Source organism: Copadichromis virginalis, linkage group LG1 (genome assembly GCF_057382275.1).
Source record: "Copadichromis virginalis isolate Kocher_CV1m ecotype Utaka linkage group LG1, C_Virginalis_male_GT1.1, whole genome shotgun sequence".
In the NCBI taxonomy this organism is placed as follows: domain Eukaryota; kingdom Metazoa; phylum Chordata; class Actinopteri; order Cichliformes; family Cichlidae; genus Copadichromis; species Copadichromis virginalis.
In genome coordinates, this window is record NC_140618.1 from 29,647,717 (window position 1) to 29,661,120 (window position 13,404).

General features: G+C 44.4%; 1 long non-coding RNA gene across 1 annotated transcript; it reads right to left on the reverse strand.

Annotated features, from left to right (window-relative positions):
* Positions 1–6,175: 6,175 nt before the first annotated feature.
* LOC146719001 (uncharacterized) lies at positions 6,176–7,454 on the reverse strand. Its single transcript, XR_014919918.1, has 3 exons — positions 6,930–7,454; positions 6,528–6,625; positions 6,176–6,427 (listed from the first exon to the last, which is right to left on the reverse strand). It is a non-coding gene; the product is annotated as an uncharacterized LOC146719001 (long non-coding RNA).
* Positions 7,455–13,404: the final 5,950 nt, after the last annotated feature.

A 13,404-nucleotide genomic window follows, 5' to 3' on the forward strand; every position in this document is an offset into this window, starting at 1 on the left:
TGTTACCAGTGTTTTGTTTCCAGCTCTAGTTCCAGTTCAGTATTTCTGCTTCAGTGTTTTAGTCCACCAGCGTTTTTGTTTGTCTTTTGGTGAGTTTAGTTAGTAAGAGGTTTTCCAGCAATAAAGCTGCGCTTTAAGTTGAACTTCTGTGTCTGAGTCCTGCATTTTGGATCCACCACTCCTGCTTGCCCGCCTGCCACACAGCCAACCATGACAGAACGACGCAACCATCAAATGGATCCGGCGGACTCACGGTCTCAGTATCTCGCGCAGTTGTGGAATTACTGCCAGGAAGTAATCCACGCTGAGGACACCCCCAAGAGACTCCTTCAGGTGGTCTTTTTTGACAACTTTTTGTCTTCCACCCTCTGCACAGCTGGTTTTTTGGACATTAACAGATTAAAACAACTAATAACAGCTCTGAGAGCCAGGATATGCTTCGAACTGTTTGGCATGGGCGGTCCAGGTACGGTAGAGTCAGCTACCCTCCTGGAAGCCCTCGCTGCCTGGTATTCTCAGCATCAGCATCTGTTCCCATCAAGCCTTATCACTAAATCATTCCATCCTCCCTTAAGAGAGGGACTGCATCCTCGTTGCCTTCACCCCAGTACACCAGCGTCACCTGTGTCTCCAGCAGCTCAGCTCCCAGTGTCACCTGCCCCGCAGCCTCCCTCAGCTCGGTTAGCTGCCCCGCAGCCTTCCCCAGTAGCTCCAGTGCCGCCTGTAGCGCAGGCCCCAGTAGCTCCAGTGCCGCCTGTAGCGCAGGCCCCAGTAGCTCCAGTGCCGCCTGTAGCGCAGGCCCCAGTAGCTCCAGTGCCGCCTGTAGCGCAGGCCCCAGTAGCTCCAGTGCCGCCTGTAGCGCAGGCCCCAGTAGCTCCAGTGCCGCCTGTAGCGCAGGCCCCAGTAGCTCCAGTGCCGCCTGTAGCGCAGGCCCCAGTAGCTCCAGTGCCGCCTGTAGCGCAGGCCCCAGTAGCTCCAGTGCCGCCTGTAGCGCAGGCCCCAGTAGCTCCAGTGCCGCCTGTAGCGCAGGCCCCAGTAGCTCCAGTGCCGCCTGTAGCGCAGGCCCCAGTAGCTCCAGTGCCGCCTGTAGCGCAGGCCCCAGTAGCTCCAGTGCCGCCTGTAGCGCAGGCCCCAGTAATAGTGGTCTCACACACTCACTCCATGCAGGGAGAAAGTATAATTTTACCTCAAGGTGCTTTTTGTAGTTCAGCCGCCTTTGGCACAGTTTGCCGCTCCAGGGCTTCCCCAGAGGCTAGGTCCCAGTCCTCAGCTGATTCTGGACCCCTGGAGTTTAAGCAGCCACCCGAGGGACCGCTCCGGCCTTCGTCTCTTGTCTCCGCTGGAGGGTCCGAGGGACCGCTCCGGCCTTCGTTTCCTGTTTCCGCTGGAGGGTCCGAGGGACCGCTCCGGCCTTTGTCTCCTGTTTCAGCTGGGGGGCCCGAGGAGCCCGTCCAGCAGCCTTCCTCGTCAGCTGGTGGTTCCGGAGAACCACACCGGCCTCATGCCTCGTCGGCTGGAGGGTCCGAGGGGCCCGTTCAGCCTCCCGTCTCCGCTGGAGGGTCCGAGGGGCCCGTTCAGCCTCCCGTCTCCGCTGGAGGGCCCGAGGAGCCTGTCCAGCCGCCACCTGCGGCCGCTTCGGCGTCGCCTGGTCCAGCTTCATCCGAGTCTTCGTCCTCGTCTGGTTCAGCTTCATCCGAGTCTTCGTCCTCGTCTGGTTCGGCGTCATCCGAGTCTTCGTCATCGTCCTCGTCTGGTCCGGCGTCATCCGAGTCTTCGTCTTCGTCCTCGTCTGGTCCGGCTTCAGCCTGTGCTTCGCCTGGTCCGGCTTCAGCCTGTGCTTCGCCTGGTCCGGCCTCATCCGAGCCTTCGTCCTCGTCTGGTCCAGCTTCAGCCTGTGCTTCGCCTGGTCCGGCTTCAGCCTGTGCTTCGCCTGGTCCGGCCTCATCCGAGCCTTCGTCCTCGTCTGGTCCAGCTTCAGCCTGTGCTTCGCCTGGTCCAGCCTCATCAGAGCCTTCGGCCTCGCCTGGCCCAGCCTCATCAGAGCCTTCGGCCTCGCCTGGCCCAGCCTCATCAGAGCCTTCGGCCTCGCCTGGCCCAGCCTCATCAGAGCCTTCGGCCTCGCCTGGCCCAGCCTCCGCCTGTGCTTCGCCTGGTCCGTCTGTTCCTGCCTTGTCATCGCCTGGTCCGGCCCTGTCATCGCCTGGTCCTGCCTCGTCTGGTCCTGTGCCCACCGGGCCTCAGCCAGTACGCTTGACACTGGAGCGCCGCCGCTGCCTTCCGCGCGGCCGGCCCCCTGAACTGCTCCGTCGTCTCCTTCGTCGCCGCCGCTGCCTTCCGCGCGGCCGGCCCCCTGAACTGTTTGGACTCCTGTGCTGTCGGCCCCCGGGACGGCCCCCTGAACTCTTCTGTTTTGGACTCCATTTGCTTCGGTGTTTTTGTTTCGTGCCCTCCTTCCTGGGCCCCCGCCGCCCGCCCTGGTCGGGTTGTTTCCTGTTTTGGGCGGGGTTTTTTTTTTTTTTTTTTTTTTTCATTTTCTTGTGTTGGGCTGTCGGGAGCCAGCCCTTGGGGGGAGGGTACTGTCAGGGTCCTGGGTCTCCTGACCCAGCGTTTTAGTTCATTGTGATTTTTGTATTATTGTACTTGGTGTGAGTTTCTATGGTTTCTAGTTTCGATCCCTTGCCCTTCATGTTTCTCTATGTCCCCTCTGTTCTGTGTAAGTCTGTGTCTGCATGTTTGAGTTCCCCTCTGTGTCTCTCGGTTCTTAGAGTCCTCTGCCTTATGGTTTATGTCTCTGTTTTTCTTAGTTGCTGTCTCCACTGTGTCAAGTTCGCGTCTCTGTGTGATCCTTCCTGTTTTACTTTGTAGGTCCGTGTCTTATGTGAATGTGTCCTGCTTTGCTTGTCTCGTCAGTTCTAATTTCCCCCAGCTGTGCTCTCCTTCTGTGTCTCATTCTCCTCGTTACTTCCCAGTGTATTTAGTCCCTGTGTTTCTCTGAGTCAGTGTTGCGTCGTACCCTCAACAAGCTGTGTGTGTTTTGCCTCCGTGTTACCAGTGTTTTGTTTCCAGCTCTAGTTCCAGTTCAGTATTTCTGCTTCAGTGTTTTAGTCCACCAGCGTTTTTGTTTGTCTTTTGGTGAGTTTAGTTAGTAAGAGGTTTTCCAGCAATAAAGCTGCGCTTTAAGTTGAACTTCTGTGTCTGAGTCCTGCATTTTGGATCCACCACTCCTGCTTGCCCGCCTGCCACCCAGCCAACCATGACACCATTTACCATTTTACAAGGCATTTTTACCTTCACACTGCTGAATCCCTCTCAAATACTGTTGCTAATATCAGTTAAAAGATGGAGTTATACAATATACAACATCCATCTTGTATATTGTGTGGAAAATACAAACATGTGCTGCTTTAAATGCAGTATTGTGTTGATTAAAATTTCTCACACAAAAATCTGAACAAATGTGCACAGAAAGTGTTGAAAGGGCTAAACAATGTCAGTGTGTGGCGTTGTTTTTAAAGCGCTTCGGGTCCTATTAGGCTCCAATGATTGCAGACAACACTGTAAAATCGGATCTTTTCACCTTCTGACCCTTAAAGAAAAGCAACATATCAGATGTCTGTGGGTTGCTACACCTCCCAGCTTTTCAGGTTTTATGCAGGTCACTGTTTGAAATCCAATGACGCATTTCACTGAAAATGAAACACATATTCCAGAAAAAAATAGCAGACATTAACACAATTGTGTGTTTGTGGGGGTTTTTTCTATCTTTGTTATCAAATCTCCCCCACAGATTTATCATGTGATGCTTTGAAAGGAGTCCTGAGGCTGGGAACTACCAGCTTACACAGGAAGCTACAATATCGCCTTGACCAGTGTAGCAGGAAAATGCGATGGAATTAAAGATGATTTCATATACTGTATCAGCTACTGGTAGAAGATAAGTCAGTCACAGGGCCCAGTCTAATTCAACACTTTACCCAAAGAAATTTGGATTTTCAAATCATATGTGTACTAGAAATGTATCTAATTACATATTTGATTGCATGCATACATATTTAAAAATTATATTAAGTACTAAAACTGAGAAATATCATTGTTTTTCCTGCTCTGTTAGAATTTGATACCAGATATATAAAAAAATTTTGCATGAAAAAACAAAGTTGTATCGGGAAACCAAAAATTAAACTAGTTCTTAGACTAGACAAATATTAGACAAGTAAAAAAAACACACTAGTTTTGACATTTTCAACAAATTCAGCTAATGCAACAATGATGGGCATAAAAAGAGCATCACAGTAAGGCTGAGTTTCACTGTTGAGGTTTGAACCACTCTGTGGAAAACTGTCCTGTGGTGTGATCAATCAAAATTTGGTACTAGCACCACTGAAAATATCAGTATTGTTAAATCTACATAAATATGTCAGTATACTTTTAAAAGCAAAGGCTCCAAATGATCCGAGTACAAAAATCTAAAAAAAATATCCGGAGCCAAAAGCTCAAACCTCAGAATCCATAATCTTCACTCTCCATCGCGTCATCATCACCTTGACAGTGTTTTGTCACTTTGCTATTGAGTGGGCCCGTGGATCAATATCTCAGCTGTTAGAGAGCCCTCTTGTGTGTGAAACCGCAGACAGCTCAGACAGCCTCCCTCTCACCCTACTGCAGCTGAATAGACTCCACCCACCGCCCCACCCCCCGCAATCTTAAATTAGCTTGCTGGTTAGGAACATGGATGGATGACTGAACAAAGGCTAATGAAAAAGATCAGTTTAGTTAGAGCACAGGTGTTACTGGAATTCAAGCTCCATTAGTTTTATTAGACCTGCGGCCATAGTCCATCCATGTGCACCACTGCTTTCTTTTTTAATTGTTTATGATCACCAGCCAAAATGCTGGAGGTTTATATTAGAGAGTGAATAATATACTGGTCAAATTTACTCTCCAACCATGCTGCCCATATTGCACTTTTTACACCTTTAATTAAACTGTCGCAGAGTTTAATTAAATTTATTAGGGAATTATTGTTTCCTCTTTTTTGCTCTTAAGTACAATTTACACTAAAGACACATTTCTTCGTTTTTTCCTGATACTTTGTATCATACACTCCTTGTATTCGTGACAAATGAACAAACCCAGTCTCAAAGTCAAACACACACATACACTTATGTCACTTATATTTAGTGTGTGACGTCTCTGTCAGCAAATTACAAACTGAAGGGAACATGACTCATTTTTGCTATTAGAAATAAAACAACAGTTGTGTTGGAGCTTTGTTTTACATCAGTAATAAATGAAAATGAGTAATAACTGTCACTTTTAGGAGTTATAAGGAAATGTCTTTGTTTTCACTGTAAACCACATCCAGCTCGCAGTAAAACTATTGTCTATACAAAACTCCGCACCGCACTCATCTCTCGCTCACCCTTTCAATGAATGACTGAGGTGCTGTTTATTTTCCAGTTCGTCTTTGTTTTGTTACCTTAAGCACCGTGTCTGTCAGCCATAGTGTAATTATATGGAGACCGGGGGGAGTGGAGACAGCCTTCTCTTTCAGCTGCTGTGAGCCGCGACCAGTTCGGCCTGAAGCTGCTCGCCTTTTGAACAACAGCCAAGAGATACTCCAACTCGGGTTTAACCCCTTAGATCACCCGAACAGGTTTTTGGTTTTTATCAGTTCACCTGTGTCTCAGAAAATAGTTCTGACCAATCGGCAAACGTAGAAAGTGACGTTTTTTACCCTTTAAAACGGTTGTGATCCACAGGTTGGTTTATTAACCACTGCCAGGTACTGAAAAACACAGAGAGGGGAGATTCTCGTTTGTTTTTACAAGACTCATTTATCATTCATTAGGTCTAATCCAGACTGAGGCAGCACCTGTAGGTGTAGAAGTAAAGAAGTTAAGGATTTTCTGCACCAACACAGCCACCGAGTGTGATGTGAAAATTTATGTTAAGCATCAAACTTTTAAAAAATCTTGGCTTCTCAGTGATCTCAATTGCTGACTTTAATCTTTGCTGCCTATTTAGTATTATGGTGTTTGCCCTACCGGCATCAAGGGGCAGCCCACCTCCTCTTCCTGTTGAAAATGACTAGCTAGTCCCTATTTTATCTACATTGTTTTGTTTATTTACTTTTTTATTTGACCTAATGCAGCATTTCCACCTCAGTGTCAGAGTGTTCAATGCACTTTGCTGTCATTCACAGACGTACATCTCCTGTGCTCTATCTCCATGTGTGTGTGCGTTTTACAGGTGACTAGAAGCAGAGCAGAGCAGCCGGGAGAAGATGAGATTACCTGAGCTGGCTGCAAGTCGTTATGTTACTCTAAGTGCCACAAAATGCGCTGATAGCAGGGAGGTTAGTCTTGGCCAGATGTTACAGCTGCATCCCCCTGACGAGCACCTGAGACCCTGGAACTCCTTCTGGCTGTACAAGTAGAAGCAAATGTTAATAAAAAAGCCGTTCACACTCAATATGGAACGACATAAAAAAAATGCATATAGGGAAAAAACGGCATCATTCTCACCTGTTCACCTGACTAGAGGCCTGTTAGCCAACTGTATATCATCCCCCACTTTCTTCGTTTTTAAGTTTTTCTCTTCAGCTGTTTCTTAACAAAACGCACTGTGGACATAAATGCAAACATACCAATATTGGATTTTTCCACTTTACAAGCTATGCACAACCCAATTATAGACCTATTTGTCAAATGCCAAAGTGGCAATAAAGCTAAGTGGCTTCTAAAGCAGGACCCAATAAAGACAAGTTCAAAATTCAAAAGGTTTATTGAGCTGAGGCAAACAGACACAGCCACGGAAACTATTGGGGACAATTTGGATCACAGGGACTGGAGCCACTAGTGGAGAGGAGAGGTTGGTCACCCCTGGTTAATTCACGAGAGTTGCACAAAATATATGTGACTGCTTACTTGCTCGGTCTGGGAAGGATACTTGGGGGGCACTGGTCTGTTTTATGCTGGTTGTACAGTTGTAGCAGGGTGAGCAGCTCGGTGGGGACACTCTTCAGCCACACGGGGAACACTAGGAAGCAATATGTGCTTAACCCAGCCTAGACTAGAGATTGGGGAAAAAACCAAATCCATGGCACTATTAGTGTTCATAAAAGCTGAATGCATATGATGTCTTATTCTTACATGTTGCATAAATCTGCCAGACATCAAATAACAACTAGATCGGGGCTAGCTTGCTTCTTTCCTCCATCTTTTTGAAAGGCATGTATCTGAAAACAATGAAAAAGCACACAACATATGGTTGTCAAATAGTGGTTCAATAGTGGTTAGTGAAAATATCATGGCTGGTTATGCTGGAGTAGAGCCACACCACCCGGACGATAGCTACAGCACGAGACCACACCATCAAATATCAAAACCAGTCCTGTTTTCAATTTCTTATTGTTCACAGATAAAAGATTCCACTTACAAAACTTGCATTTATCCAAAATACCAGTGCCCCCCCCCCCCCCCCCCCCACACACACACACACACACACACAAATAAATTTAAAAAACAATCACTGCGCAACCACTGTACGACTTGACTTTTCTTCTTTAAGAGGTTTAAATGTTTTCCATATTGCGGTATTCTAAATGGATGCAGGAAATGCTGTCACTCCACTCTGCTTTCCAAACTTCCACAGTGAGGTTTTGGCTCTGGTAGATGCCAGTGTGGTAGATTTCAGAACCGACCGACCCTGCTCGGGTTTCGTTTCGCTGGGGGAAGTCTCATTTCTCTGTTGTGCACACTGTGTTTTGCCTTTGTTAGCGATTGAGCTGATTTTAAATCCTGTACAAATGTGTTTGCGTGACTTTTCTAAACAGAAAATTTCTGAACAGACCCAAAAGGCATCATTTAAGCACAGCTGACCGTGCCCGTTTTTTCTCCTCCTGTACCATAAAGTGTCTAGATCATAGCAGATGCCCTGATGTGCTGTGCAAGCACAACGGAAAGCACATATAAATGCTGTGACATAGTGAGAAGCATGTGAAAATGTAGATGTAGATAAATTTCAGTATGCATAGCAGCATGTTTAATGCTGACCTAGTCTTGTCAGGAGTTGTTGGGTTTTTTTTTAAATTTGCATGAACAGCATTTAAAACTGACAGCAATTAGCTTGAAGAATGAGCCTGTCGCTACACGCTTGTAAGTGAACATTCATAAAGCCGCAGTTTATCTACTCCTCAGAAGTTTGTGCATTTCTGAAAAACTAATAAATGTCACAAAATGTGAATAAAATGTATTAAATATAAAATTCTTCCAATACACATTGAGAAACTGAACTGTTACTATTCAATGGCTCTGCAGCCATGCTAGCAGCTCTGCTGTTCTCGTTGTTGTTGTTGGATTTAAAAGCTAAACGATCATGCATGCTACTTTATCAATATTTATCATGTCGAGGATATTATGATACCAAGGCAGTGCATAATCAGGAAGGTAAATGAGGGAAGATGAGAAAACAGATTAAAGGTTAAGGAAATACAGTTTATCTTTATCAGGACATTTAAAAGTAGTCTGAATTGAATCACAGATTTCTACTTGCGACCATTAATTGTTGAACATTATTTTAGCCCTTCATCTAATGCAATACATTAAAGTCTCGCCCATAGTGCTGGACCAACCAGCGCACTGTTATTCCCATCCTACAGCTACACCCCAGATGTGAAAAAGAACGTTGGCGCCCTGCCCTCAGCTCGTACTCCGACACCCGGCCTCTGGCAGAGTCGGCTGCCTGTTGCTTCTGGTCTTTTGGGGCTCTAGACATGCGATGGTAGACCGTGGTAGATCAGGACATGTGTCCTCGGGTCTTCAGCTCTTTTGGGGGTCCGTGAACTGGCCGGGCCTCCTGGACTTTGCTCTGTCAGCCTTTGGGCCCCAGGGGCCGTTATTGCAGTTTCCCACCCTCATTGTTTGTCTCACGCTCACCACACACACACACACACACACACACACACACACACACACACACACACACACACACACACACACGTTTGTGTATCTATTTTTTCCCCTTTCAGGTGCTGTTTGTCTTTGTTGCAGATGCAGCAGTTGATGACCCGTTCCACTTTATTTGTGCTTTGACCTTTTAGTCTTATCGATTCACCTATTTTTTCTCCTTTTTTCCTTCTCTTTTCTCTGCCTCTCAGCTTTGGCATTGTTACATGATACATATATAAAAATAAAAATGAAAACAAATTATGACGATCAGTTAATCAAGTGCATTCGACTAGCAGGATCTAGCTGCTTACTGACCCTCTTTATTCCTTTGGAAGCAGTAAGAGTGGACTTAGTTATTTTACACATTTAATGACGTCCCCTTTAAAGTCCTGTCCAGAGCTTTCAGATTTCTATACATTGTGCAGTTTAAAAATGGAAGTAAATCCCAATATAGAGATTTTCTTTTTACATTTTCTTCCTTTTGTCTTCCCATTCACCTTTTAAATAAAAGCATTTAAAGAACTCATTAATTATACACTGAAAATAATAATATAATGGACCTGCCCATAGGCCTTTCATCCTTCTCAGTATAATTATTATGTTTAATGCTCTAACTGGCTGCATTCGTGACATCTGCAATCTGTGGTAACGGCTTCATTTGTGAGCAAGACTAAACTGAACCTGAACACAAGAAAGTGCAGGGCTGCATCAGACAGCCCCAAACGGCTGGAGACATTAAACGTGACTCTTTCATCTCTTTTCCTTTCTTCTTTTCTTTCAAAGACATTATCCCTCATATCAAAGCATGTTACTGAACTGCAGCAGCCATCTAAAGCCACAAAGCCTCGTTGTCCGACCCCATTTGAGCCAGTCAGAGGTATAACATCCATTTTTCTTCTCTCACCCTTTGTCTCAAGGAAGGTGTTAAAAACAAAAATAAAAAGGTGGAATTGAGAGAGCCCCTGCAGCTCTAAGGGTAACATGTTGGAAACTGAAGAAATCATTTTCAACCCATCGAACTGACAAGAGAAGATAACTCCTCTACTGTCAATCAAACCGAGGTGGAGGTGAGAAAACTATGTTGGCCTGTCAGGGTGCTAGTGTTACAAGTACTAGCCTGAGCCCTAAAGGCAACACAACCATCGCTACTGATGTTCTTGAGATAACTGAAGGAGTTGTCAACACATGCCCTGCAGTGCTACGTTCAAATCTGATTTCTCCCTCTCTGTCTGTGTTTCTTTGTGCTATTACATTTTCATCTATAATGTGCTGGAAAGTCCTGAAAATCAAGACATCTTCAAAACCTAAGGAGAACTTTTTTTTTTTCTTTTTAACTAAAACTCAAACCACAGAAATGTTGGCACCAGGGTTTGCATTGCATTGCACCTAAAAAACAATGGAATACTGTGCATATTGCAGATATTACATGCCAGTTATCCTTGCATCTACAGTGCAATTCTGACTTTACTAGAACAATTATTTTTCAGAGGCCTTTAAAATCACGCCTAAAATTCAAGCATGACCCATTTCACCCTTTAAAACACCCTGACACAGGCACACTGTAATCAGTTTAGTTATTTGGTTTCCTGTCTCTGAGGCAGATCTTCAGAGCAGTAAGGAAATCCATCATACTCATGACATCCAGTAGAGCAAGGACATTTGACAAGAGTTTGAAAAGTAATTTTAAAACATCTGTGATTTTAATTAAAAGTAAAATGTGAATATCACCCGCGGCTGTGGGATGTGGCTGTGGCTCAACAGCATGGTGAGAGTTGAAGCTGGAGGGTTCAGGGTGGAGGGCAATACCAGAAGAAGCTGGGCTGGTAAAGCTGGGGAGTATTTTATAATTCTCCTTCTCTTGCAGTACTGCGCCGGGACCAGGAGGAGGCAGTATAAGGAACAGCCACCAACGCTGCAGGGGCCATGCTGGGTAACCACTGAGAAGTTGCAGCATATACAGGGAGTGCAGAATTATTAGGCAAATGAGTATTTTGTCCACATCATCCTCTTCATGCATGTTGTCTTACTCCAAGCTGTATAGGCTCGAAAGCCTACTACCAATTAAGCATATTAGGTGATGTGCATCTCTGTAATGAGAAGGGGTGTGGTCTAATGACATCAACACCCTATATCAGGTGTGCATAATTATTAGGCAACTTCCTTTCCTTTGGCAAAATGGGTCAAAAGAAGGACTTGACAGGCTCAGAAAAGTCAAAAATAGTGAGATATCTTGCAGAGGGATGCAGCAGTCTCAAAATTGCAAAGCTTCTGAAGCGTGATCATTGAACAATCAAGCGTTTCATTCAAAATAGTCAACAGGGTCGCAAGAAGCGTGTGGAAAAACCAAGGCGCAAAATAACTGCCCATGAACTGAGAAAAGTCAAGCGTGCAGCTGCCAAGATGCCACTTGCCACCAGTTTGGCCATATTTCAGAGCTGCAACATCACTGGAGTGCCCAAAAGCACAAGGTGTGCAATACTCAGAGACATGGCCAAGGTAAGAAAGGCTGAAAGACGACCACCACTGAACAAGACACACAAGCTGAAACGTCAAGACTGGGCCAAGAAATATCTCAAGACTGGTTTTTCTAAGGTTTTATGGACTGATGAAATGAGAGTGAGTCTTGATGGGCCCGTGGCTGGATTGGTAAAGGGCAGAGAGCTCCAGTCCGACTCAGACGCCAGCAAGGTGGAGGTGGAGTACTGGTTTGGGCTGGTATCATCAAAGATGAGCTTGTGGGGCCTTTTCGGGTTGAGGATGGCGTCAAGCTCAACTCCCAGTCCTACTGCCAGTTTCTGGAAGACACCTTCTTCAAGCAGTGGTACAGGAAGAAGTCTGCATCGTTCAAGAAAAACATGATTTTCATGCAGGACAATGCTCCATCACACGCGTCCAAGTACTCCACAGCGTGGCTGGCAAGAAAGGGTATAAAAGAAGAAAAACTAATGACATGGCCTCCTTGTTCACCTGATCTGAACCCCATTGAGAACCTGTGGTCCATCATCAAATGTGAGATTTACAAGGAGGGAAAACAGTACACCTCTCTGAACAGTGTCTGGGAGGCTGTGGTTGCTGCTGCACGCAATGTTGATGGTGAACAGATCAAAACGCTGACAGAATCCATGGATGGCAGGCTTTTGAGTGTCCTTGCAAAGAAAGGTGGCTATATTGGTCGCTGATTTGTTTTGTTTTGTTTTTGAATGTCAGAAATATATATTTGTGAATGTGGAGATGTTATATTGGTTTCACTGGTAAAAATAAATAATTGAAATGGGTATATATTTGTTTTTTTGTTAAGTTGCCTAATAATTATGCACAGTAATAGTCACCTGCACACAGATATCCCCCTAAAATAGCTAAAACTACAAACAAACTACAAACTACTTCCAAAAACATTCAGCTTTGATATCAATGAGTTTTTTGGGTTCATTGAGAACATGGTTGTTGTTCAATAATAAAATTATTCCTCAAAAATACAACTTGCCTAATAATTCTGCACTCCCTGTAGTGAGAAAATAACAAAAGAAACATGCAAACAACGCTGCTACAGCCCACAGAAGGCATTTATACTAGTGTATCCACTGGAAATAGATTTTTCTAAAAGGAGCAAAAGAAATGAATTTTTAAAAAATTTAATTCTTGTTAAACTTTATAATGTCTCTATTTAGAAATAGTTTCACTTGTTGTATAAACTAAACACAATCCAACCTTTAATAGTGTTGTTAGTAATACTTATGTTTACCTCTACTGTTTCATATCAAAATGCTGTCTAAGAAATGTTGATTCATGTAAACAGACACTGTTAGTGAGTTTTTATCTTTGTTCAGCAGGCACTTGCTGCTCACTGTGCAACTGGCGAGTTTTTGCTGCCACCATGTGGCACGAGTGTAATAAGGCATGTAATGTTTCCGTCTCAACAGCAGACCTGTGTGGTACACAAAAACAAAACAAAACATTGTTTAAGTGTATATCCATTTTCAACCTCTTACAGAATTTCCCAGATAAACCTTAACCCACAGCTGAGATTATAATTAAATTAACAGCTAAAACCTTGATATGAACATAACAATTAATAATATGTCACCACCTTCCCCATTAGGCATATAACAGCCCTGCACACTGGGCTTACATCATACTTTAATCAAGATATCATTATTATTTAATCACATTCGCTCAACAGTGTCACACAAATATGACACATACTTGAAGTGACCTGTTCAGCATTTCATAAATCATATTTTTTTTTAAAAACAAATCAAAATATAACAAAACATATTAAACATGAATATGTACCAGTTAGCATAACTTATATTTGGTTTTAATGAGAGTTAGGCATGCTCAATTGCTCAATACTGGCATGTTAAATAAAAAAATAAAGAAAAATAAATATGTTTCAGTTAACCAGTATAATGAATCAGAAACGGAACGGTGATTCTGATAACAGGCCTCGCTC